The following is a 24,603-nucleotide window of genomic DNA, read 5'->3' as shown; positions in this document are numbered from 1 at the left end:
TGCCACAAAACCAATGGGCAGAGGCACAAAAACAGATTGCTGCTCTTATGGATATGGGAGCTATTCAAAAAGTTCCACAAGAAGAACAGGGGCAAGGATTTTACTCAAGACTTTTCTTAGTACCCAGAAAAGACAAAGCCTGGAAACCAATACTGGATCTGTGAATCCTAAATACTTTCCTGGATGTTCCAAAATTCAAAATGTTAACACTACAACTACTTCTGCCCATGCTGGGCAAGGAGGCTTGGCTAGTTACTTTGGATCTCAAGGAGGCATACCTGCACGTCCCAATCAGACAATCGTGCCGAAGATACCTCAGATTTATAGCAGGCTCAATGCATTACCAATTCTCTGCACTGCCCTTTGGCTTATCTACTGCGCCCAAGGTCTTCACAAAATGCCTGGCACCAGTAATTGCATTTTGCAGACAAAAAGGAATTCAAATGTATCCCTACTTGGACAAATGCCTTATTCAAGCAGAGAGCAAAGACATTCTTCTAAAGCACCTGGCGTTTGTAAAAAGATTACTAATTTGCCTAGGGTACACAGTAAACGAAAAGAAATCAAAACTAGTGCCCTCTCAAGAGATAATATTCCTGGGTGCAAGCTTAAATACAACTGCCCAGATGGCTTATTTCAAGCCAGACAAAGGCAACTGACCCATTACTTTCAAATGATGGCTACAGAGACCCAGCTCCCTGCAAGAAAAATTCTGCAGGCCCTGGGTTTCATGGCATCCTGCATTCTACTAATTCCATATGCAAAACTGCAGATGAAGAAACTACAATGGTATCTAAAAAGTGTTTGGACTCAGCATTGTCACAGCCTAGAGACAATCATAACCTTGATCCCCTGCCTACAACAGGAGTTTCGATGGTGGTCCCAGGCCTGTCACCACAACAAGGGACAGCCTTTCACCATACCTACAGCCAGGCAGACAATAACAACAGATGCATCGGATTATGCCTGGGAAGCACATATGGCAGGAAAATGTATTCAGGGCACGTTGCCCAAGGAACAAATACATCTTCACATCAATCAAAAAGAGATGCTAGCTGTACAGAATGCCCTGACAGCCTTCAAGGACCTAATACATCCAGGACAACTATTAATAAAGACGGACAATACCACAGTTATGTGGTACATCAACAAGCAAGGGGGCACACATTCCTACCCCCTATGCAGACAAGCCATGACTTTGTGGAACACAGCACTGACCTACCTGGTACATCTGCAAGCACAATTCCTGCCAGGAACAAAAAATACACTGGCAGATGAACTAAGCAGAAATCTCATGGATCCTCACGAATGGAAGCTAAATCCACAAGTGTTCAACATGATAACAAGGGAATGGGGACACCCAGACATGGATCTTTTTGCCTCCCCTCACAATTGCGAAATACAGAAATTTTGCACAAGAACTTATCACTCTCAAACATGGAAAGTGGATGCTCTATCTCTCAGCTGGAAAAACCTGACGGTCTATGCCTTCCCTCCGATGCCTCTTCTCACCAAGGTGCTTCTAAAAGTCAGACAAGAGAGGCCAAAAATGATCCTGATTGCACCAGACTGGCCACGCCAGCACTGGTACCCAATCCTAAAGACTTTGTCCCAAGGCCCACCTTGGCCTCTACCTCAAATCCCTCATCTTCTGACACAGCAAAACAATCAGATTCTGCACAGTCAACTCAGAACCTTAAACCTGGCAGCATGGCAGGTAATGTAGCCACTCAGACTGCACCTCTATCTAAAGCTGTTACGGATGTAATTTTGGAAGCCAGGAGGCCCAGCACTAGGAAATCTTATGCAGAAAAATGGAAGAGATTATGTGCTTGGAACCAGGCACAAGGGCTCGACCCACTGGTCCCTAACATACCTCAGATTTTGCAATACTTGACTGAGATGTTGGACAAAGACCTATCTTTTTCATCTATTAAAATCTATGCCTCTGCCATTTCAGCTCATAACAATGCTGATCCTCCTATTTTTTCACATCCTCTACTACGACAGTACCTCAGAGGGGCAAAGAACATAAGACCCCCTAGAAGAGCACCAGTACCTACTTGGGACCTCAATTTTGTTTTAGAAAAACTAACACTGCCTCCATTTGTACAAGCCAACACAGCTGACCTTAAATTCTTGTCTTGGAAAACTGCAAAACTGCTCTGCTCCTAGCAATAACTTCAGCAAGAAGAGTCTCAGAGTTACAGGCATTGATGGCTGTGGAACCTTTCCCCATTTTTCAAGACAGGGTTTCTCTTAGTACAAACCCAACATTCATGCCAAAAGTGGTGTCCAATGTGGCCTTAAACCAAACCATTCATTTGCCTACTTTCTACCCAAAGTCCCAGAATAAAGGGGAAAGACTTCTGCACGCTTTGGATATACACAGGCAGCTACGATTTTACTTGGACAAAACAAAAGCTTTCAGAAAAACTGAGCAACTGTTTGTAGCATATGCTACAGGATCACAAGGAAAGCCTATTACAAAGCAGACAATTTCCAAATGGATAGGACACTGCACATGGCAAATCTGTGCCTAAGGGCATTAGGCCTCATTCTACCAGAGCAGCAGCCACTTCAGCAGCTTTCCTCAGAGGGGTACTAACCAAAGACATATTAGAAGCTGCAACCTGGAGCTCAGTGCACACTTTTACCAAGCACTACCACCTACCTCTCTACTCCAAATCCAGAGCAGGCTTTGCCACCGCAGTTCTGCAGGGCTTGTTAGCCTCGCCAGATCCAATCTAGACCCAGCCACCCAACCTCAGCTTTGGGATTCTACCCAAGTGTAATGACTGCAACAGTGAAACACGATGAACATAGAACAGTTGTGTACCTACCATAAATGTAGATGTTCGAGTGTATTCACTGTTGCAGCCCAGATTACCCACCCACCATCCCCCTTTTTGCTGGGACTATTCTGTACTTCTCAACTCTGTACAACCTATGTAGTGTATTTGCTTGTAGATGAAGGAAATGTTTATGGTAATATATGCATGGTTGTTTGGGATATTTATATCTTTTCAGCCTTCCTATCTGGGAGCACCTGAAATCTGGGGCAAGAAAAACTGAAGAAAATTGCATCGGTTGCAACTTTTATACCCCTGGCACACTGACGTCGGGGAAGAGGCGACAGCAACCGATGCCAGACCAAGACTTTGGAACTCGGGCCGACTGCCAGCAGGATAACCTAAGTGTAATGACTGCAATAGTGAATACACTCAACATCTACATTTATGATAGGTACACAACTGTACGCTACACATCCACATAAGGGAGTCGTGCAGGAAATATCTAGTTTCAGGGCAGGCTCTGTGCACTATCAGTTTTCTGCACTTCCCTTTGGCTTATCTACTGCACCCAGGGTATTCACAAAGTGCCTGTCTCCAGCCATTGCATACTGCAGGCAGAGAAACATTCAAATTTACCCATACTTGGATGATTGCCTGATTCAGGCAGACAGTCAGGAATTGCTACTTCAGCACCTGACATTTGTAAAGAGACTCATAACTTCTCTGGGGTATACCATCAACGAAAGAAATCTCATCTGGTACCCAGCCAAAAAATTGTATTCCTCAGAACAAGCTTGAACACAACTTCCCAGATGGCATTCCTCACTCCAGAGAAGCAGGTTTATTTGACAAATTACTTCAAACTGCTGGCCACCCAAACCTAGCTATCTGCAAGAAAAATACTGCAAGTCCTATGTTTCATGGCCTCATGCATTCTCCTAATTCGATATGTAAGACTGCATATGAGGAAACTTCAGTTGTACTTAAAAAGTCTCTGGTGTCAACATTCTCAGGATCTGGAAACAGTGGTTCCTATCATTCCTTGCCTAAGGACAGTTTCTTTGCTGGGCAGAGGCCTGTAACCACAACAAGGGACTCCCTTTCATTCAACCCCCCGCCATCCAAACCCGGACAACAAACGCATCAGACTATGCTTGGGAGGCTCACATGGCAGGCAAATGGAGCCCAGGACAAATGCGCCTGCATATCAAACAAAAAGAAATGTTAGATGTACAGAATGTTCTGACAGCCTTCAAATACCTTATTCCTCTAGGCCAACTCTTGATAAAGACAGACAGCACCACAGTAATGTGGTACATAAACAAGTAGGGGGGAACTCGTTCCTACCCACTCTGTAGGTTAGCCATGGCTCTGTGGAAGACCGCCTTGAGCAAACAAGTGCACCTGCAAGCTCATTTCTTGCCAGACAAACAAAATTCACTGCAGACAACTTAAGCAGAAATCTAATGGACCCACACAAGTGGAAACCGGAACCCAACTCATTCAAACTTTTAATCCACAGTTGGGGGACACCAGAGGTGGACCTCTTTGCTTCCCCCCAAACCATCAATTGAGTTAATTTTGCACCACACCTCCCCACAGCCAAGCATGGAAAGTGGATGCCCTATCCTTTACATGGGAAAAACCTCTCAATCTATGCTTTTCCTCCTCTGCCCCTCCTCTCGAAAGCATTACTCAAGATCAAACAGGACAGGCCAAGGACAATCCTTATTGCACCAGACTGGCCACGCTAGCACTAGTACCCACTTTTACACAGTCTGCATCAGACCCCCTCCCTGCTGTCCCAGCAGGATGTCCAGATTTTGCATCCTCAGCTGCAAACCCTGAACCTAGCAGCTTGGCTTATTCCCTGAATACATTACCAGCATCCCTCAGGAAACAGGAGCTGGATGCCATCCTTGAGGTCAGGAGACCTAGTACTAGGAAATCTGAAAAGTGGAAAAGATACTGTTCTTGGAGCCAGTCTCTGGGAAAGGACACAGCCGTGCCCTCCTTACCTCAAATCCTAGATTATCTAGCAGAGCTGCTCCACAAAGGCCTATCCTTCTCATCAGTTCAGATTCATGCCTCTGCCATCTTAGCTCATTACAATACTGAGCCAGCCCTCTTCTCTCACCCTCTGGTCAAACAATTCCTGTGAGGAGCTAACAATTTAAGACCTTCAAAGAGAGCTCCCACTCCCATCTGGGACCTTAACTTTGTACTAGAGAAGCTCAGGCTTCCCCCTTTTGAGCCTTCTGCTACAGCAGAGTTAAAATCGCTCTCTTGGAAAACAGCTTTACTTCTAGCCATCACTTCGCCTAGAAGTGTGTCAAGTTACAGGCTCTTATGGCTGTGGGAACCCTTTATTATCTTCCATGCGGACAGGGTTTCCCTCAGGACTAACCCTTCATTTAAGCCCAAGGTGGTATCCAGTGTGGCTTTAAACCAATCCATCCATTTACCTACCTTTTTTCCTAATCCTCAGAATAAAGGAGAAGAGATCCTGCACGCCTTGGACATGCACAGACAGCTTGGGTTCTACCTTGACAGGACTAAACCTTTCAGAAAATCTGACCAGCTGCTAGTCAGCTTTGCTACAGGGGCAGAGGGCAAGGCCATTTCAAAGAAAACAATCTCCAAATGGATAGCACACTGCATCCATTTCTGCTATAAACAGCATGGAAAACCTACCCCACAGGTGATAATAACCCATTCCACTAGGGCTATCTCTACCTCTTCAGCATTTCTCATGGGAATCCCTACCAGTGACATCCTGGAAGCTGCAACCTGGAGCTCAGTACACACATTCACCAAGCATTATCACTACCTATCTTTTCTAAATCCAGAGCTGGATTTGCTACAGCAGTCTTACAAGGCCTGCTAGCCAGCCCTGATACTTCTTGACTGCCTCCACCCAACCCAATCAACCCAAATGTGATGACTGCAACTGTGAAACACGAAGAACATAGTACAGTTGTGTACACTTACCATAAATGTAGATGTTCGAGTGTATTCACTGTTGCAGTCCTGGTTATCCTCCCTCCAGCCTCCTGACTTTTCTATACTTCCTTCCTATCCTCTTTTTTGGCCATACCTTATGGCAGTGGTATTTACTTTTTACTGGAGTTCCACACCATGTAATTGCTTCCTATTTCCTATTTTGGGGGCTCCTGACATCTGGGGCAAGAAAAACTGATGTAATGGCGTCGGCTGCATGTTTTATACCCCTGACATCATGGAAGAGGCGACAGCATCTGACACAGAAATCCAAGACTATATTTGGGCCGACTGAGGGCTTCTTGCAGGCAGATAACCCAAATGTGATGACTGCAAAAGTGAATATACTCTAACATCTACATTTATGGTAAGTGTACACAACTGTACTTTAGGTATTGAGGGTTCCGCCGACTTGCCTACCAAACTGCTTAAAAAGAAGGCCAAGACTGTCAGGCCTACAGTTGCTGTTGTGCCTCCTCCATCCGACCCTCAGCCTGTTTGAAGGCTCCGGCTCTGCCGTTTCAGATACAGCAGATACATATACGTAAGCCGCACAATCCTGCATGGAGGTGTCCCATCCATGGAGACTTTTCTGACGTCAGTTTCTGACACCAAGTGGGAACCTGCAGTTTTGCTAGGACTGTCGACCCCTCCGTTTCTTTGCAGGCGTCCAACTCTCGGTCATTCCATGGTTGAGACACCTGCTAGGCCGTCTCTCAAATGAAGGAAAAAGAAAGCATGTGTCTCCTGCTCTTGAATGTACTCCAAGTTGGCAAGCTTTTGCAGACTTTGTCAAAGCTTTATGGCCTTACCTCCTACCACTCCAAGGATATCCACAATTCCTCCTCCAAGCCTGAGGCCCGGGCATCAGATCCCTCTCAGAGGTAAGAGGAAGAATACTCTTCTTCTAAAAAATCCCCTTCATATGCCTTCCAGCTGCCTTCTCCCTTGAGATATGGTTCCCCAGAGGGAAGAATCTGTTGATCCTAACTCCCCAGTAGAGGATCTGATCTTTGGGGAAACTATTGCCAAAATGAAAGAATACTTTAAGTGGGTGTCATCTGACATGACAGAGGTACAAAAAAGCTATTATGACCTCATTCAGATGGATTCCCCAACTCCTACTGCTGTTCCTCCCATTTTTCCTGCTTTCCTGGATGCCTTCTCAACAGCATCCCTGAACCCGGACTCTCAGCGCCCTGCACCACGCAGGCCTGAGAGGTTTTATAAAAGTCCCTGAGACTGCAAAATTTCTTAAGTGTCCTGCTGCAGACCCTGCCACAATTTCCATTTCAGCTAACACGGCTTCTAAACTACTGCCTTCCACCACCTTGCTTCTTGTTGACAAGGACAGCAAAACCATGGAGTGTTTGGGTAAGAAAATCTGTACTTCTGCTGGTTTGGCTTTCAGAGCAACTAATTGTCCGACACACATGACTAAATATGCCTTATCCCTTTTGGAGAAGACTTGCAAGGAATTGTCCAACTCCCCTGACTCTGCAGCCAAAGCTCAACTGTGTTCCCTAGGCTGCGTCTTGCACGAACTACAGAACAAACTAACCCCCCACCTTAACACACTGTTCAACCTCAGCCTCTCCACAGGCTACGTGCCCATAGAATGGTGCACAGCAACGGTTATTCCGCTCCACAAAGGAGGGACCACAACTGACCCTGGCAACTATCGCCCCATAAGCCTGGTCTGCAAGGCTATGGAGTGCATCATCATGGAACTCATTAACAAAGACATTGGGAACGTCCAAACACTTGACCAGACCCAGTTTGGCTTTAAGGGCAGATCATGCCTACTAAATCTGATTGACTTCTTCAAGACAGTCACCAAGGCCATAGATGAAGGGAAGGTAGTTCACACAGCCTACTTTGACCTCGCCAAGGCTTTTGACACCATTCCCCACTTGAGAATTATAGAAAAACTCACCAGCCTGAACATAAACCCCTACGTCACGAGATGGGTTGCCAACTGGCTTACAGACAGAACTCGCATGGTAAGAATAGTGGGCTCCAGGTCCGACTCTAAACCAGTCACAAGTGGTGTCCCACAAGGCTCAGTCCTGGGACCCCTACTGTTTGGCATATACTTCTCAGAAGTACAGGCAAACACACGAGGGCTATAACTAACCAAGTTTGCCGATGACTGCACACTGGGAGCCATAATTGGCTCTCCGGCTGACACGGACATTCTCCAAAAGGGCCTTACTGAGACGGACACCTGGTGTCAAAGTCGTGGTCTCAAGCTAAATGCCAAAAAATGCATAGTCATCCCGTTTGGGGAAAAACAAAACATGCATGAATTACCACATAGGTGGCAGCCCCCTTAAAACAGAAGAGGTAATAAGAGATCTGGGGACCCAGGTAGATAGTAATCTCTCTAGTTAGGAAATCCTTCTATGTAGCCCATCTAATTACTAAAGGGTTCGCATCTAGAAATAGAGGTTATAGTGCCCCTCTACTCTTCACTCATCAGACCCATCATAAAGTACAATGCCCCATTTGGTATGTAACTCACAAAACAATTCCAACAGCTGGAAAGACCACAAAAGTACCTCACCAAGAGTATTACTGGCCTCAAACATATGTCCTATGCAGCCCGACTGTAAAAACTCCAGCTGTACTCAGTCGCATATCGCTTACTCAGTGGTGATCTCTGCCTGACTTACAAAACCATGTCCAACTCGGACTTGATGGACATGCTCCACCTAAAGAAATCCAAGTCACTGTTTGCCATTCGCTCTAGTGAGCTAAACCTCGCCACAACAAATGGAACATGCTGGAGGGATAGATTCCTGTCACAGAGACTCCCCATGCTTTGGAACAAAATTCCTAACTACATTAGGCAGAGCCCCCTCACTAACTCAAGAAAAACCTTGACGAGTGGATGAGTAACAGAAAATACACCCCTGGGATCACTTCATTGGCTCTTCTTGACAGAGGCTCAGTTAATCAATGGGGCGGCGAAACCTGACACACTCTGGTTAAGCTTATAAATGCCCTTGGGCAGATAGCCTAGTACCTACCTATGAACCTATAACCCTTACTTCTCAGGTTACCAAGCACACTCTTTCAAGTGCAGCTGTGATGCTGTTGAGGCCTCAGCCAGGTCAGCAGCATCAGCCTTAAGAAGGTATTCCTGGTCACACCTCCAACCCCTACCAGATGATTTTAGAGCTAAGCTGGGTGATGCTCCCTTTGACAATACAGCCCTGTTTGGAGCAAAAGTGGCTGACTTATTCAAGTCCTTACAGCAAAAGGGTAAAGAGATGCAGGACTTAAAACACCTAGTAGTTTCCCCTATTCCCAAATTTCAGAGGAATTCTCCTACCAAAACACAATTTATCACAAAACACTCACACCCTGCTTCCTGTACTAGGATTAGAAAAACCTCTAGGAAGCAACCCTCTCCTACCAGAGCCACCCCATTGACCAGCCAGAAGCCACCCTTTTAAGACAGGACAGGTAGCGTGCGACTACCTGCCAACCTTGGAGTCCGCACCTTCTCTCTCCATCCCTCTGTCTCACTGTCAAGTGTGGAGACTCATCACCTCAGACAAATGGGTGCATTTTATAATAGAAGACGGGGTACTTCATGATCATTCCCCTAAAGAGAAAATGGTATCCCACAGCTCCCAAAGGAACATCTCCCTCTATTACAACCCATGCTAGACAACCTGATTACTGAAGGCACCATTCAAACAGTTCCCTTGTCTGCAATAGGAAGAAGCTTCTACTCCAGGATTTTTCTGGTTCCAAGAAAAGACGGTCCCTGGAGGCCAGTTCTGCACCTCTCACTTCTCAAACTCTTCCTTCAGAAACTAACTTTCAGGATGTTAACCTTACCAACTCTTTCCACTCCTACTCCCTTGAGGGTTCATGGCCTACTTAGACATCAAGGATGCCTACCTTCATATCCCTATAAGGTTTTATATCACATAATCGAAACTCACATCGAATTTGCAAATGTTCACATAATCAAAGTGCCTGGATTTATGTCACACTACAGTGAAGATCGGGAATTTTGCCCTTTCCTCACTGTAGTGCGACCTCAGGAGTAGGAATATATATTTAGCGGGGGGCGTAGGTGGTGCAGCCCCCCACAGTACAGTATTCAATTGTGAAAATTCATGCATTCGCATGTTCGATGTGAGTTTCGATTATGTGATATAAACCCCTCTATAAGGCCCAGTTTCAGGAAATACCTGAGGTTCTCTGTGGGCTCTTCTCATTTTCAGTTCTCTGACTTGCCCTTTGAGCTTTCCACTGCACCCAGAGTTTTCACCAAATGCCTGGCTCCAGTTATTGCCTTCTGCGTGACAAATGGAATCCAGATATTCCCTTACTTGGATGACCTCATTCAGGCAGATTGCAGGCAAACCCACCTGCAACATTTACAAGTTGCCATTTCTCTCCTGCAGTCCCTGGGATTTCTGATCAATTTCCCAAAATCCCAACTGTAGCCTACACAAGACAGTTTTCTTGGGGTGCGGGATCCGTACGGACATAATGAAAGCCTACCTTCTGCCCCAAAAGATGGAAAGCTTGACACACCACCTGCTTTTGGCCCTTCATACCACAGAACTGACTGCAAGGGTACACCTCAAATAGACCTGTTTGCCTCTTCCAACAGGCAACTTCCTTCCTTCCGGACCAGACTACCAGCAGCTCAGACTATGACGACCGATGTCTTTTCAGTTTCCTGGAGGGGGATGTTTCTCTGTACATTTCCCCCCTTCCCCCTTGTTCAAAAGGTCTGCTGAAAAATCTTGCTGGTGACTCCCTATTGGCCAAGACAGAATTGGTTCCCCCTCCCATTATAACTATCCAAGACAATCACCACAAGTTACCCCTCAGAGTGGACCTCACACAGGACAAGGGATCCCAAATTCACCCACAGTGGCAGTCTCTTCACCTCACCCTGTGGGTGATATGATTCTGATCCCTTTCAGACACCTTTACAATGAGGACGTGCTCACTGTCCTGCAGGAGGCCAGGAAACCAAATACCAGGAAGTCTTACCTATCTAGGTATAAGAGATTCTCCATATGGTGTCTTAAAAGGCATTTGGATCTGTTGCAAAGCGAGACTTTATCTAGTACTGTCTTACCCGTGTGAACTGTTGCAGACAGAGTTTGCATTCTCATCCATTAAAACCCATTTGTCTGCCATTTCTGCACATCCTTCCCATGGATCCCCGCTTAGCTTCCAGACTTCCTGCAGAGCTGTTCCTTAAGGGGGTACTTCATCTCAGTCCAGCAAGGAAGTCCTTTCCCCCTCCATGGGACCTGAACTATGTTTTAGATAAGCTCACACTTCCCCCATTCGAGCCAACTGCTAAATCTTCCCTAAAACACTCCACATGGAAGACAGTCGTCCTAGTGGCCTTGACCTCAGCTAGGAGAGTGTCGGAGTTACAAGCCCTCATGACTATTCCTCCCTTACTAGTATTCCACACAGACAAGGGTTACTTTTAGAACTAACCCTTCCTTCATGCCCAAAGGTGGTTAATCACCTTTCCTTAAATCAAGCCACCCGCCTTCCCTAATCCACGAGGAGACAGTGAGAGAGTACTTCATTCCCTGGATGTGCACAGGCAACCCAGATTCTGTCTGTACAAGACCAGGTCCATCAGACAGGCTGATCAACTGTTTTGTCTCCTTACACCCCAGGGCCCTAGGGAAGGCATTATCTATATAAACAAATTCAACATGGATTTCCAAAGCCATTACCTTTTGCTACAAATACCATGGGAAATCCCTGTAAGGTAAAGTCAAAGCACACTCCACCAGAGCAGTGGCCTCCTCTGGGGCTTTCTTCAGGGGGTTTGGACACTTACACTATAATTGAAGCAGCTACTTGGTCTTCTGTGCATACCTTCACCAAAGATTACAAGTTAGACCATGTCTCTAGGGCCAGAGCTGGATTTGCCAGGGGAATCCTCCATGGATTCCTGGATAATTCTACTAGGCTACCTCCCCCTTCCTCACCGTGACCGTTGGCACTTACCCATATGTACAGAATACTGCAACATGCGAATAGAAGGACATAGAAAAGTTGTGTAAAATCTTACAATAACCATAGATGTCCTTCTCTTCCATGTTGCAGTATTCCTTCCCATCCACCTACCCCTCCTGGTATACGGCAATTGCCTTTTTGGATAGCACAGGACTTGACATTACCCTTAGAAGGGTGTGTTCTGACTGGGGTGCTCAGTTCTGAGGGCTGGTGCGTGCAGACGTCACTTTTATGGCCCACGCCTTGTTAGCTATGTCAGATGTCCCACACACCATACAGTGACTGAAATCTTTTGTATACTGGCCGGAAGTTCGGGTAGCAAGAGAAGAATACTCATATGTACTGAATACTGCAACATGGAAGAGGAAGGGACATCTATGGTTATGGTAAGATTTTACACAACTTTTCTGGTGAAATGTAAATGCATGCCAGTGTAATCTTTTTCTCCTGCCAATACCCATTGCAACCACAAATAGTTATTGTCTATTTTCCTCTTCTATCACTACTGGAACCTCTCTACCAGTCCGTATTATCACTATCCTTTTCTTTTGTTTGTGATCTGCTGAATGTCCACACTGAAGTTATTCTGTTGCCGAATTCACATGCTCATTCATCCAAATGAGTCTCCTGCAACATTGTAGTTTGCACCCTACACTTAATGTAGTTTAGATTTTTTTTTTTTTGTCTATGTATTAAGTCCATTTACATTGCTTGATAATATAGACAAATAAGCTATTATGATGGAAAGCTATAACTCCAACTTGCTATACATGACAGTTCTTTTGAATGTGTATTTCCAGCTTTTGGCTTACATGCATATAAGCACTGATGTTTGTCAGGCTGACCTCATAAGTATTTGCTACTTCTCGTCTCCATTTGAAACTTTTCAAGACTTCTTGCTTCAATGAAAATACTCAGACAAAAACGTAAATACATTTTCAGAACTCCCATGCCATTTTAATTTATAACAAACGCACAAAGACATGAACATTTTCAAAAGCTAGGTTTACCTTTCCACATAGAAATAGTTGCCTCAAACAGATGGCAGTGCCCATAGGAATTAACTGATCTAAAATTAAGGTCACCCATGCTAAAGAACATGTTAGTGCCTGTTTTACTACTAGTTGCCTGTTATTTTCTTGTCTCTCTTCCCCTTCCAGATGTGATTTGGCATGCTTTAAAGTAAATAACTTTTAGCCCTAAGAAAAAGTGCACCTGCTGCCTTTAAATAAACTAAACTGTGGACTTGTATTAAATGGATTTATGGACTAAGACTTCTTGGAGGCAGCTGTTTGTATAGTTTAATTACTTTCCACTTTATTTTTCATCACAAAATGCTTTTCAGTGTACCTTTAATTTTAATTACACTCTACTTTGTCCATTTCACCCAGTGGACAGTGTTCAGATCTCTCATGGCTAGTTACTTACACATGCATATACAAAACCACAATTGTTTTACTGGTAAACTGAGTTAAAAGGACGTAAAACCATTATAATATCCCTTGTATAGAAAAAATATCCAGTCACTCAATTAATTTGCAGTATAAATAAAATCAGTTAAGCAAACAGCCCTAATTAAATTCAACATTAAGACCATGAGGTCCTAAAGTGTTAACACTTTAAAATCAATTTAGACTCATTTTTCAATAATTTTGTCTCACTATTACTTTCAGATTTCTCCTCCTTATTTATATGCTCCAAAATACAAACCAAGTTCATCAAAATAACCCCTATGTTCACCCAAAACTTGTGCTGCAACAGGTTTAGCCCTTTTTCAATGTTCTTGCATGAGTTTTTTTTTTTTAAGTTGTCTCTTAGCTTGTCTAATGTAGGGCAAACCACACAGACAAGAACTCAAGTGCACAACTCCACTAGTGTTGCATGTGTTATTAATTCTCTGGGTTTTATCTCTTAACAAAACTGCTAATATTGCATAACCCACAAGGACGGATTATACAGAACATTTTTCCACTTAAAAAAATAACTGTGCCAGCATGTCTGCTAGGCTTTTCCTATGTTTATACAATATTATAAATCTTCAATCAGAACATTTTAAATAAGCTAATAAACTATACCATTGCTGTCTTGACAGAAAGCCTAACATTTCTGAAAACAGTGTAGACTCTGACAAGATACATACATCTATTATTTTAGTTACTCTTTTGTCTTTCTTTAAAAATATTATACTCTACCTTCACTTCCTTTCTATTCTTTTGGCTGACTCCCAAATACAGATTTGAACTTGCAATTTTATAAGACAATACTGCATTTTTTTCTGTTTTATTGTTTCATTGAATAATGTGTTAAAATAGTACTGCATTTATCTGCTTATTTGTTCACTGAAAATTGTAGTTCTCTCTGTGTCTGAAGTTAGTTTTCTCCACCCACCCTCCCTGTTCTTGTTTTGGTGGCTTTGGAATTGACCGCCCCTCCTGTAAATTTGTGTTTGAACACTCCTCTTGGGCCCATCTAATTTGCTCACTCAATCAAGTACAGTGAGGTCATATTTTGATTTCAGACACTCCTACAATTCCCATCTGTAACTTCAGCCCTGTCCCAGCTCTATCCTAGTCTAGTCTCATCCTGCCTAATACAGAGAGAACATCTGAGTACGCATATACCCACTTAGGCCCTGAACTTGTCTGATTGAAGACTGTTGAAGCAGGGCTCAGTTCTGAGCTTTTTTACTGGTTAACTGGGTAATTTGTTTAAATCAGTTTGCTTGATGTCCTTCATGGATGCATCTGCAGTCATAAGAAATGGGTTGTCCTGTCGTCAGGCAGCCCTTCGGTCGGCCGGATTCCAAAGTCTGGGTCCGGCTTCGGCTGATGTCGCACTTCACCCGACGTCATCTCTGCTGGTCTTCGGGTATAAAGGCATCAGCCGACGCCATTTTCCCCAGTCTTTCTTGCGGCGTGGCGCCCGAAGCAGAAGCTGTTCGCAAGTGCCGGTCGGTCAGATCCAGAGATTACTACTACCGAATACTACTTCGAAGACTTCTAAAAGCTAAGTACCCGTTGGGGACTCTTTCTTGCCTCAGCCGATGTCAGAAAAAGTCAATAACTGTTTAACTTGTGGGAAACAAATACCTCATAAAGATTTCCACTCTTACTGTCTGCCTTGCTTAGGCCCAGACCACGACGTAGCAGCCTGTTCGGCCTGTGCTTCCTTCAACCGACGAACGCTTAGGCGTCGGTCGGAGTTTGCTGAACAGTTTTTCGGCTCAGATTTTGCGTACATTATGCCGTCGGATCCTCCGACTACCCAAATTGTTAAAAAACGCAAAGAAAAAGACCGACACTCGCGGTCCACGGTTTCAGCCGAAACCACGGTTAAGCAAGCCGCGAGTGTCTCGGTTTCGGCCGAAACCAAGAAAACTGGTCAATATTCAGCCAAATCCATGACTACTACTGAGGCTGCTGCTACCTTACCTGAATCGGCCTCAGACATTTTGCCTACAACTGTGGTTCCTACTGATTTATCAGACACCATCCCTTTGGATGTCTCTACCCCAGCACGTGGTGCTGCTAGGCCTCCTGCAACCATGTCTATTAAGGCCTTTGCCAGGGCTAAAGCAGCCAAATCTGCTAAATCAGTGCCTGTTAAACCCCCCTCACACAGGCCCACTTCTAGTTCACAAATGCTTACTCTGGCAGAAGATTTAATATCCTTAATTAGGGGATCCCAATCTCACCCAGACAGGGCCTCTCAGCCCCCAGAAAAGAGACCTAGAACAGAGCCCCCCGAGCCAGTGTCCTCTGATGATTCTGCGGATGACTCAGACATTACAGACCAGCCAGAGGCTCCTTTTTCCACTTATGAAGATTCCGATGCTGAAGAATCCATTCCAGCTGCCTCTCCACCAGAGGAATTTTCCTTTGGGGAAACCCTACATGCCTTGAGAGAACATTTCCAATGGCAGGGACAAGATTTCTCAGATTCAAGAAAAAGGCTTAGGACTTTTCTGCACTTACCACAACATAGGCCCTTAGCTATACCTCCTGTTCTGCCTGTTGTGGACGATGCATTTAATGATGTCTGCACTGCACCTGATTCTTTACCTCCAGCCCCTGCCAAACCAGATAGATTTTACAGGGTGCCAGATACTCATCACCACCTATACAAGGCCCCACTTGCAGACCCCGAAACTATATCCCAGGGGCCTAAGGCAGTAGCCTCGACCTCAGCAAAAAACCCTATTCCCTCTGAAAGGGAATCCAGGTCCTTAGAGATGGGGGAAAAAAGTTTACACCTCTGCTACTCTCTCAGCTAGAGCTTTAAACTGTCAGTTTCACATAATCCAATACCAAGAGTTTATGCTTGATCAGTTAACTAAAAAACTGTCCTCTGATGAATCTTTAGATAAGAAATATGTATTAGAAATGGTGAATAACATCCAACAGGTTAGTAACCATTCCTTAAAATGTGGCTATGATGCACTGGAGGCTTCATTTAGATCAGCCATGACTGGCACAGTGATAAGAAGGCATGCATGGTTGAAAGAACAGGTCTTACGGATCATGTTAAAGCAAAGCTATTAGATGCTCCTATGGATAAGGCCAGTCTATTTGGGGAACCTGCCCAGCAGGTAATGAAGAAAATGGAAGAAAAGGCAAAATCTGTACAAACAGTTAAAGATTTCTTACAGGTTCAGCCCCAAGGTTTAGCAGGAACTGGCCTGCCAAAATTGGTCCTTTCCTGACTCCACAAGATCCCAAAGGGGCAGGAATAGACGCTCTAGGGGCAGAAATCAATCCAGAGGAGGTGCCTACAGAGGACGACAGTGGCAAGGCAATAACCGAGGCACAGACACAACCACTGCCACTGCAACAGGACAATCACAGTGACTTGGCTCTGACTCTGCCTACCAGGGAGCAAATAGCAGCACCATTAGGCGGAAAGTTAGCCTTATTTTCGAAAAATTGGCACTATATCACAAAAGACAAGTGGATTTTGCAAACCATAGACCAAGGCTACCGGTTCCACTTCCACACCTTACCAGTAAAAAGAGGAATGCCAAACCTGCCTCCAAATCAAAAAACAGAAGCTCTGCAGCAGATAGCGGAATTAACAAAGATGAGAGCTGAGGAAAGAGTACCAATAACAGAACAGGGCAAAGGATTCTACTCCAGACTCTTCCTAGTGCCAAGAAAAGAGAAAAGCTGGAGACCTATTCTCTACCTGTCCATCTTAAATACATACATCATTGTCCCAAAATTCAAAATGCTGACCCTACAGCAACTTCTTCCCATGCTGGGCAAGGAGTGTTGGCTGGTAACTCTAGATCTCAAGGAGGCATACCTGCACGTCCCCATTCGACCAAATTGCAGAAGATACCTCAGATTTCTTGCAGGATCAGAGCATTATCAATTCTCAGCATTGCCCTTTGGCTTATCTACTGCGCCCAGAGTATTCACAAAATGCCTGGCATCAGTAATCGCTCACTGCAGAGTACAGGGAATCCAAATTTATCCATACCTGGACGACTGCCTGTTACAAGCGGACAACAAAAGCAAGCTGACAACAGATTTACAAAGGGTCATTTACTTGCTACAAGCCCTGGGATACACAGTCAATTTACAAAAGTCAAGGCTGATACCATCCCAAACAAGAACATTCTTGGGCGAATTGGACACAGTAAAACAAATGGCATTCCTAACTGCAGAAAAACAAAAAGAGCTCCCTCTTTACTTCTTGGCATTAACAAAGCAAAACAAACTAACAGCAAGAAAAGTTCTGCAGGCCTTGGGCTTCATGGCATCATGCATAATCTTGGTCCCACATGCCAGACTGCATATGAGAAAGCTACAGTGGTACCTAAAGAATTTATGGTCTCAACACAGGCACAGCTTAGAAACAGAAATACCACTAATCCCATGCCTAAAACAGGAGTTCCTATGGTGGGCTCAAGCATGCCACTCAAACCCAGGCTTACCCTTCCACAACTTTCGAGCAAGCCAAACCATCACAACGGACGCCTCAGACCTAGGATGGGGGGCACACATGCTGGACAAATGCGTACAAGGATTGTGGACTCAGGACCAGCTGCACCTGCACATAAACCAAAAAGAAATGCTGGCAGTAAAACTGGCAATCCAAAAATTCAGACCATTCCTCAAAGAAAGCCATTTGATGATAAGGACAGACAACACCACAGTCATGTGGTACATCAACAAACAGGGAGGCACTCATTCATACCCCCTATGCAGAATGACTTTGGACCTTTGGAATCTGGCTCTCAGCTACAACATCCAGTTACAGGCAATATTTGTACCGGGAAAAGAGAACACCCTAGCAGACATTTTAAGCAGAACCACCTCGGATGCTCACGAATGGATGCTACACCGACATCTTCAAGGCCATCACAAAGAAATGGGGAATGCCACAAATAGATCTATTCGCTTCCCACTCAATCACCAGCTCAAAAATTCTGCACAAGGACATTCCACCCACTTGCATGGAAGGTGGACTCTCTATCCTTCAGCTGGAAAGGCCTGACAGCATATGCATTTCCACCTCTTCCCTTGATGCACAAGGTACTACTGAAAATCAAAGAGGAACGTCCAAGGATAATCCTGATAGCTCGAACTGGCCAAGACAACACTGGTACCCATTGCTGAGGAGCATGTCTCGGGAGAAAATGTGGTCAATACCCTGATGCCTTTGATGTTAACTCAGAACAACTACAACATCATGCATCCAAACCTAAAAACCTTGCAACTGACTGCCTGGAACATCACATAGCAGCAACTAACCCAGACCTTTCCCAAAGGGTTAAAGACATTATCCTTGAAGCCCGCAGACCTTCAACAAGAAGGAACTGTGCAGGAAAATGGAAAAGGTTTGTCATTTGGAGTACTGAAAGAGGAAAAGATGTGTCGAACATAGATATTGCTAACATTCTGGAGTACTTGGCAGAGCTTCTACATACAGGCCTGTCCTATTCCTCCATCAAGATACATGCATCAGCTATTTCAGCAGAATACAGCTTTGATCCTCCTGTCTTTTCACATCCTCTACTCAGGCAGTTCCTCAGAGGGATCAAGAACGTAAAACCTCCTAGGAAACCACCATTACCAGCATGGGACTTGAACTTTGTGCTAGAAAAGTTGACACTCCCTCCGTTTGAACCAGCAGCAACAGCAGATCTACAACACCTGTCATGGAAAACTGCTTTCCTACTGGCTATTACCTCAGCAAGGAGGGTTTGAACTACAGGCCTTAATGGCAGTGCAATCCTTCCTAATCTTCCATCAAGATAGGGTGTCCATGAGAACTAATCCTACATTTATGCCTAAGGTGGTATCCAGAGTGTCTTTAAACCAGGCAATCCACCTACCTACCTTCTTTCCCAATCCACAAAACAGAGGGGAAAGAATGCTGCATACCTTGGATGTACATAGACAGTTACTCTACTACCTGGACAGAACCAAAAGTAACAGAAAAACTGACCAGCTTTTTGTAGCCTATGCAACAGGAAGGGAAGGAAAAGCAATTTCCAAACAGACAATCTCCAAATGGATACGAAATTGCATAAGATTCTGTTACTCCTACCATGGAAAACCAATTCCACAGAACATAAGACCTCATTCTACAAGGGCTACAGCCACTACCACAGCTTTCTTACGAGGAGTGGCAACCAAGGACATTATTGAGGCGGCTACTTGGACCTCCGTGCATACATTTGCCAAGCATTATAATTTACCTCTATATTCTAGATCCCGAGCAGGGTTTGCCACTGCTGTACTGCAAGGGATCCTAACTACACCATAATTTTTTATTCCTCCTCCCCTAGTTTGGCTATGGTATTCTACCCATTTGTTATGACTGCAGATGCATCCATGAAGGACATAGTACAGTTTTGTACCTACCATAAATGTAGATGTCCGAACTGGATAGCATCTGCAGTCAGGATTACCCACCCTCCTTCCCCTCTGTGGTACTCCTAGGGTATTTACCCTCCAAATAGCTAGCTGGGGGGGGAAGTCTCTTATGGTGTATTTGTTTGTATATATGTACATACATGCTTATTTTTTGTTTGCCTTCTACCTTTTTGGAAACATTGGCATTTATCCAAAATTTAGCCTTCCAAGAGGGCAACTGGCATCTGGGGCAAGAAACACTGAGGAAAATGGCGTCGGCTGATGCCTTTATACCCGAAGACCAGCAGAGATGACGTCGGGTGAAGTGCGACATCAGCCGAAGCCGGACCCAGATTTTGGAATCCGGCCGACCGAAGGGCTGCCTGACGACAGGACAACCCATTTGTTATGACTGCAGATGCTATCCAGTTCGGACATCTACATTTATGGTAGGTACAAAACTGTACTTTTTCCATTGTTGTATTCACTTTACCTGCTTTTACTGTATTTGTGTTCTTCCTACTTTATTGCCTTATTTTGCTTTTGTCTCTTCTTAAAAGTACTCAATTGTGTTTATTCTGCTGCATTTATTACTGCTTGGTAGTAACCTGATTAAATTGTAACTGTTATTCTAAGTCTTTTGGTTAAAGCACTTGGGCTTCAGACCAGTTGTTTTACACTGGGAAGGTTTGTGTTCTGCACTGTTGTGGCAGGACAGGTAGCTTACATCCTTCTAAGTTGGGAATTGCTAATTGAAGGATCAGTGTCTGTTATTCTAAAAGTGTATTAGTTCTGGTTAAGCACTTGGGCTCCAGGCCAGTTATTTTACATTGAGAAGGCTTGTAGTCTGCACTCTTGTGGGAGGAGAGGCTAGTTTCTGCCCTTCTGAGCTGGGAATTTCTGGCCAAAGGCTTACTGTACCTGCTCATTTTAACTGTTTTTCTGATATTGGTGCACCTTGTCTGCTGTAGCATAGACTAGCTAGCTTTGTTTGTATAACTTGAGCACTAATCCAGGCCATCTTTTTTGAAGAAGGTTCCCCTGCACCCTAGTGGCAGGAGTGTGAGGTTAGAACTTGTATGATTAAAAATTGCTGGAACAGGGCTCAGTTTTGAGTTTTTTACTGGTTAATTGGGTAATTTGTTTAAATCAGTTTGCTCGTTTTCTATTGTTATAAAAATTGCACTTTATTCATCTGCTTTTACTGTAATTGTGTTTCTTCCACTTTATTACCTTATTTTACTTGTGCTTCTTCTTAAAAGTACTCAATTGTATTATTCTGCTGCAGTTATTACTGCTTGGTAGTAGCCTGATTCAATTGTAACTGTTATTCTAAGCCTTTTGGTTTAAGCACTTGGGCTTCAGACCAGTTGTTTTACATTAAGAAGATTTGTGGACTGCATTTTTGTGGCAGGACAGGTAGTTTACATCATTCTAAGTTGGGAATTGCTGATTGAAGGCTCAGTGTCTGTTGTTCTAAAAGAACATTAGTTCTGGTTTAAGCACTTGGGCTTCAGGCCATTTGTTTTACATTAAGAAGGTTTGTGGTCTGCACTCTTGTGGGAGGAGATGCTAGATCCTGTCCTTCTGAGCTGGGAATTTCTGGTTAAAGGCTTATTGTGCCTGCTTATATGAACTGTTTCTTTCTGAAATTTGTGTGCCTTGTTTGCTATAGCCCAGAGGTTAGTAGTTTATTGGCAATTTTGGGCTAATTTCTCTTTCATTTCCCTGCTATAAAAAATGCATTTGCGCGGTTTTTTTTTTTTTGCTCTTGTATTCAGCTCAGCGAGTGCCTGCCAGGTGTCCTGCAGAGTTCTACAGCAGCAGAGAGACGAGAGTGAATTTTGAGTGATTAAGTATCATTTTTCTGCATTTTCTTCTTGTCTTTAATTCCGCCTAAAACGCCAATTTTTTAGTTTCTGTGATTTAAAAAGCTTGTTTCTTCTACATATTGTAATTGCTGCCTGCACTTGAGCTACATACTTTTTGTGTTTAAATACTCTGTTTAACTGTTGTAGGCTGCACACTAAAGTGCAATAGCCATTTCTGTGCATCTAAAGCATTTTTTTTATTGTATCTGCTTTATTTTCTGAAAAAAAAATACTTGTTTCCCGCCTTTCTGAACTAGTACAGACCAGTTTTCAGGTTATTGCTGAATTCAGGGCTATGTTACAAGTTTCTGTGTTGCCCATACCTTACTTGGATAGAAGGATTTTTCTCTGTTCACCTGTGAGAGAGGGTAGCTTTGAGCAGCCTATCTGTCCCTGGAGAAGTGGTTTCTACCCAGAAGTTAGTAGTTTATTGGCCATTTTGGGCTAATTTCTCTCTTCCCTGCTATAAAAACTGCATTTGCGTGCCGGGCAGCACTGGTTAGCTAGGGTTAAACTATTCCCGGCTCCACGAAGTCTACTGTTCAATTTTCCCTTGGAACTAGACAAACTTTCAACTTAAGCACTCAAACCATTCATTTCACAGCCCAGCACTTGCTCAAAACTCATAGCAAGCACTAATTAGCTGTAGCACTAGACCCCCCCCCCTATACTGTCCAGAAGGACAAGGCTCTTTATTCATCCCTACCAGCCAATTAAAACAGGTCACTTTACCTATTCAGGCATGTTCAAAGGGCATTTTCAGGTGTACTCTCCAGTCCAACTGGTGAATCTGGGCATTTTGAGGCAATGTTACAACTGCCTCTTGTACACAGACAACCCTCTCCTCCTACCACCAAACACTAATATATGCGAGAGATGCAGTTATACAGCCAGACTGGAGGCAAAGCTCTCACAACCCAAGACTGGAACTGACCGTCAAGTGGAGAAGGAAAATACTTAAAAGAACACCGCCAGTCTCACATAGACCTACTAAACCAATATCAGCAAATAACGCACATAAATACATGAAGACATATTCGGAGGCTCTAAATAAAAATCTGCAAAAGCAACAGAGACCTCCAAAGCAGACAACCAAGCAACCTTCATACTCCATCACAAACCATGAAACACGTACTTCACATAATCAGTGTGCCATGCAATCACAGCCCTTAAGGAAAAATAACATACCCAACACACTAGTAATAGGTGACTCTATAGCCAGGCACACTGATTTCCCACTAACTAGGCCGGACAAGACGAAGGTTACAGTTAGCTGCCTGTCAGGCGCCAGGATCCGTCACATAACACAAGCACTCCGGTCGCTCCAGAACAAGTACAAATATGACTCTGTCATTGTCCACGTTGGTGTGAATGATCTGAGACGTACCTCCCTGGACTACATGAAAAGAGACATGGAAGAGCTCTCTGATCACGTAGCCCAAGCCGGTATGACCCTGACCCTGAGTAGCATCCTGACCTTACCGAGAATGATGCCACTGTATAAAGAAAAAATTATCAATTTCAACAATTTGCTAAGTTCCTGGTGTCATTCAAAGGGGATCCAGTATCTGTCCGCCTGGGATGACATGCTCAACATGCCACAGTGCTTCGCAAGAAATGACATGCACCTGTCACCCTTAGGCTTTTCAATACTGGCCAAGGCTTTTGCTGCCCCCATAGTGCCTTTTTTAGGCAAGGCTCAAAAGACAAACCCACCACTGTAAATAGCACAAGTAACCAAAAACTAAGGGTAATGCTGCTCAACGCCAGAAGTCTAAACCTCAAAATGCATGCACTTGAGGCACCCCTCAGTATGGAGAACATTGATATCTATGCAGTAACAGAAACCTGGCTTAAGGCTCCAGAGAGCACCCCAGCACTACCAGGCTATATCTCATACCATACTTTTTGGCCACAGAACCCGGACTGAAACACAAAAGGCAGGGGTGTATCCATATTCATCAAGGATACCAACACCTCCAGGTTAGTGGCACAGCACAGTGCCTCAGAGATCATCCATGTGTAACTAACAACGGGCAAAACTGCAATTCAAATTGTAGCTTGCTACAGATCACCCACCATGACCCAGGACCCCCATTCCACGTTTCTGGATACACTTGAAAATATGAAGGTCCTACCAAATGCCCTAATATTGGGTGATTTCAATTACTCAAACATTAGCTGGGAGAACTATTCAAGTATTAACTTCCTTGCCCAACGTTTCCTAGAATTTATAATCTCGAACGCCTTGGATCAACTGGTCAACACCCCCACCAGAGGTGACAACATATTGGACTTGATCATCACCATCATGGGCGACCAGTGTTCTACACCGGAGGTCCAACCCCTCGCTCGTTAGATCAGACCATAGACTAATCACTCTGGATATCCACATTCCGCCCCCTCCCCCAATCAAGGAAACCACCGTGAAAAACTTTTCAAAAGCAAACTTCACGTTACTTAAGACCGAGATGGAAAGGTTCACAGCCCCCATGCTAAAGGACAACGCTGTCCAAGCTGCTGAATCCCTTACAGAGGCACTGTATGAGCACCTGCAAGAATGCATGGATCGTGCTGTCCCAAGCAAAACCAAGACTGACTCACTCCAAGAAAAGGAAACCAGTCTGGTGGACCCCTGCCATAAACAAGCTATACAATAGAAGGAGGAAACTAGTACAGAAGAGAGTAAAATCCCAAGAAGGAATGACATCCCTGATCAGTTTCAGCAAGAAACTACAATCCCTCATAAAATCATCCAAGGCTAGCTTCGAAAGAAAAATTGCCAAGGGCTCCAAAGATTACCACAAAGCGTTCTTTACCTATGTCAAGAACCTAAGTGGAAACTCTCAGATCTGCTCTGAGTTAGTGCAGAATGGCACAAAATACACTGAACTGACTGATATTGTTAACATTCTGGCAGACAGGTTTAGTGCAAACTTCACCCCCATCTCACCCCCTAAAGGGCCCATTAGCCATACCAGAAGAATGTAGAGCCCCGGCAATCACTGACACACAGGTTAAAGCAGCCCTATCCAAAGCCAAAAACACAGC

General features: G+C 44.3%; 1 protein-coding gene across 1 annotated transcript in view; it reads left to right on the top strand.

The window, feature by feature from the left end:
• Positions 1-24,603, top strand: part of TTC3 (tetratricopeptide repeat domain 3) — a gene marked incomplete in the record, with an annotated part of 2,769,029 nt that overhangs the window by 953,768 nt on the left and 1,790,658 nt on the right.

This window comes from Protopterus annectens, chromosome 5.part0 (genome assembly GCF_019279795.1).
Source record: "Protopterus annectens isolate FY-2018-M chromosome 5.part0, PAN1.0, whole genome shotgun sequence".
Taxonomy (NCBI): domain Eukaryota; kingdom Metazoa; phylum Chordata; order Ceratodontiformes; family Protopteridae; genus Protopterus; species Protopterus annectens.
The sequence above is the reverse complement of the archived record's forward strand: the minus strand, read 5'-3'. Positions and strand labels throughout refer to the sequence as shown.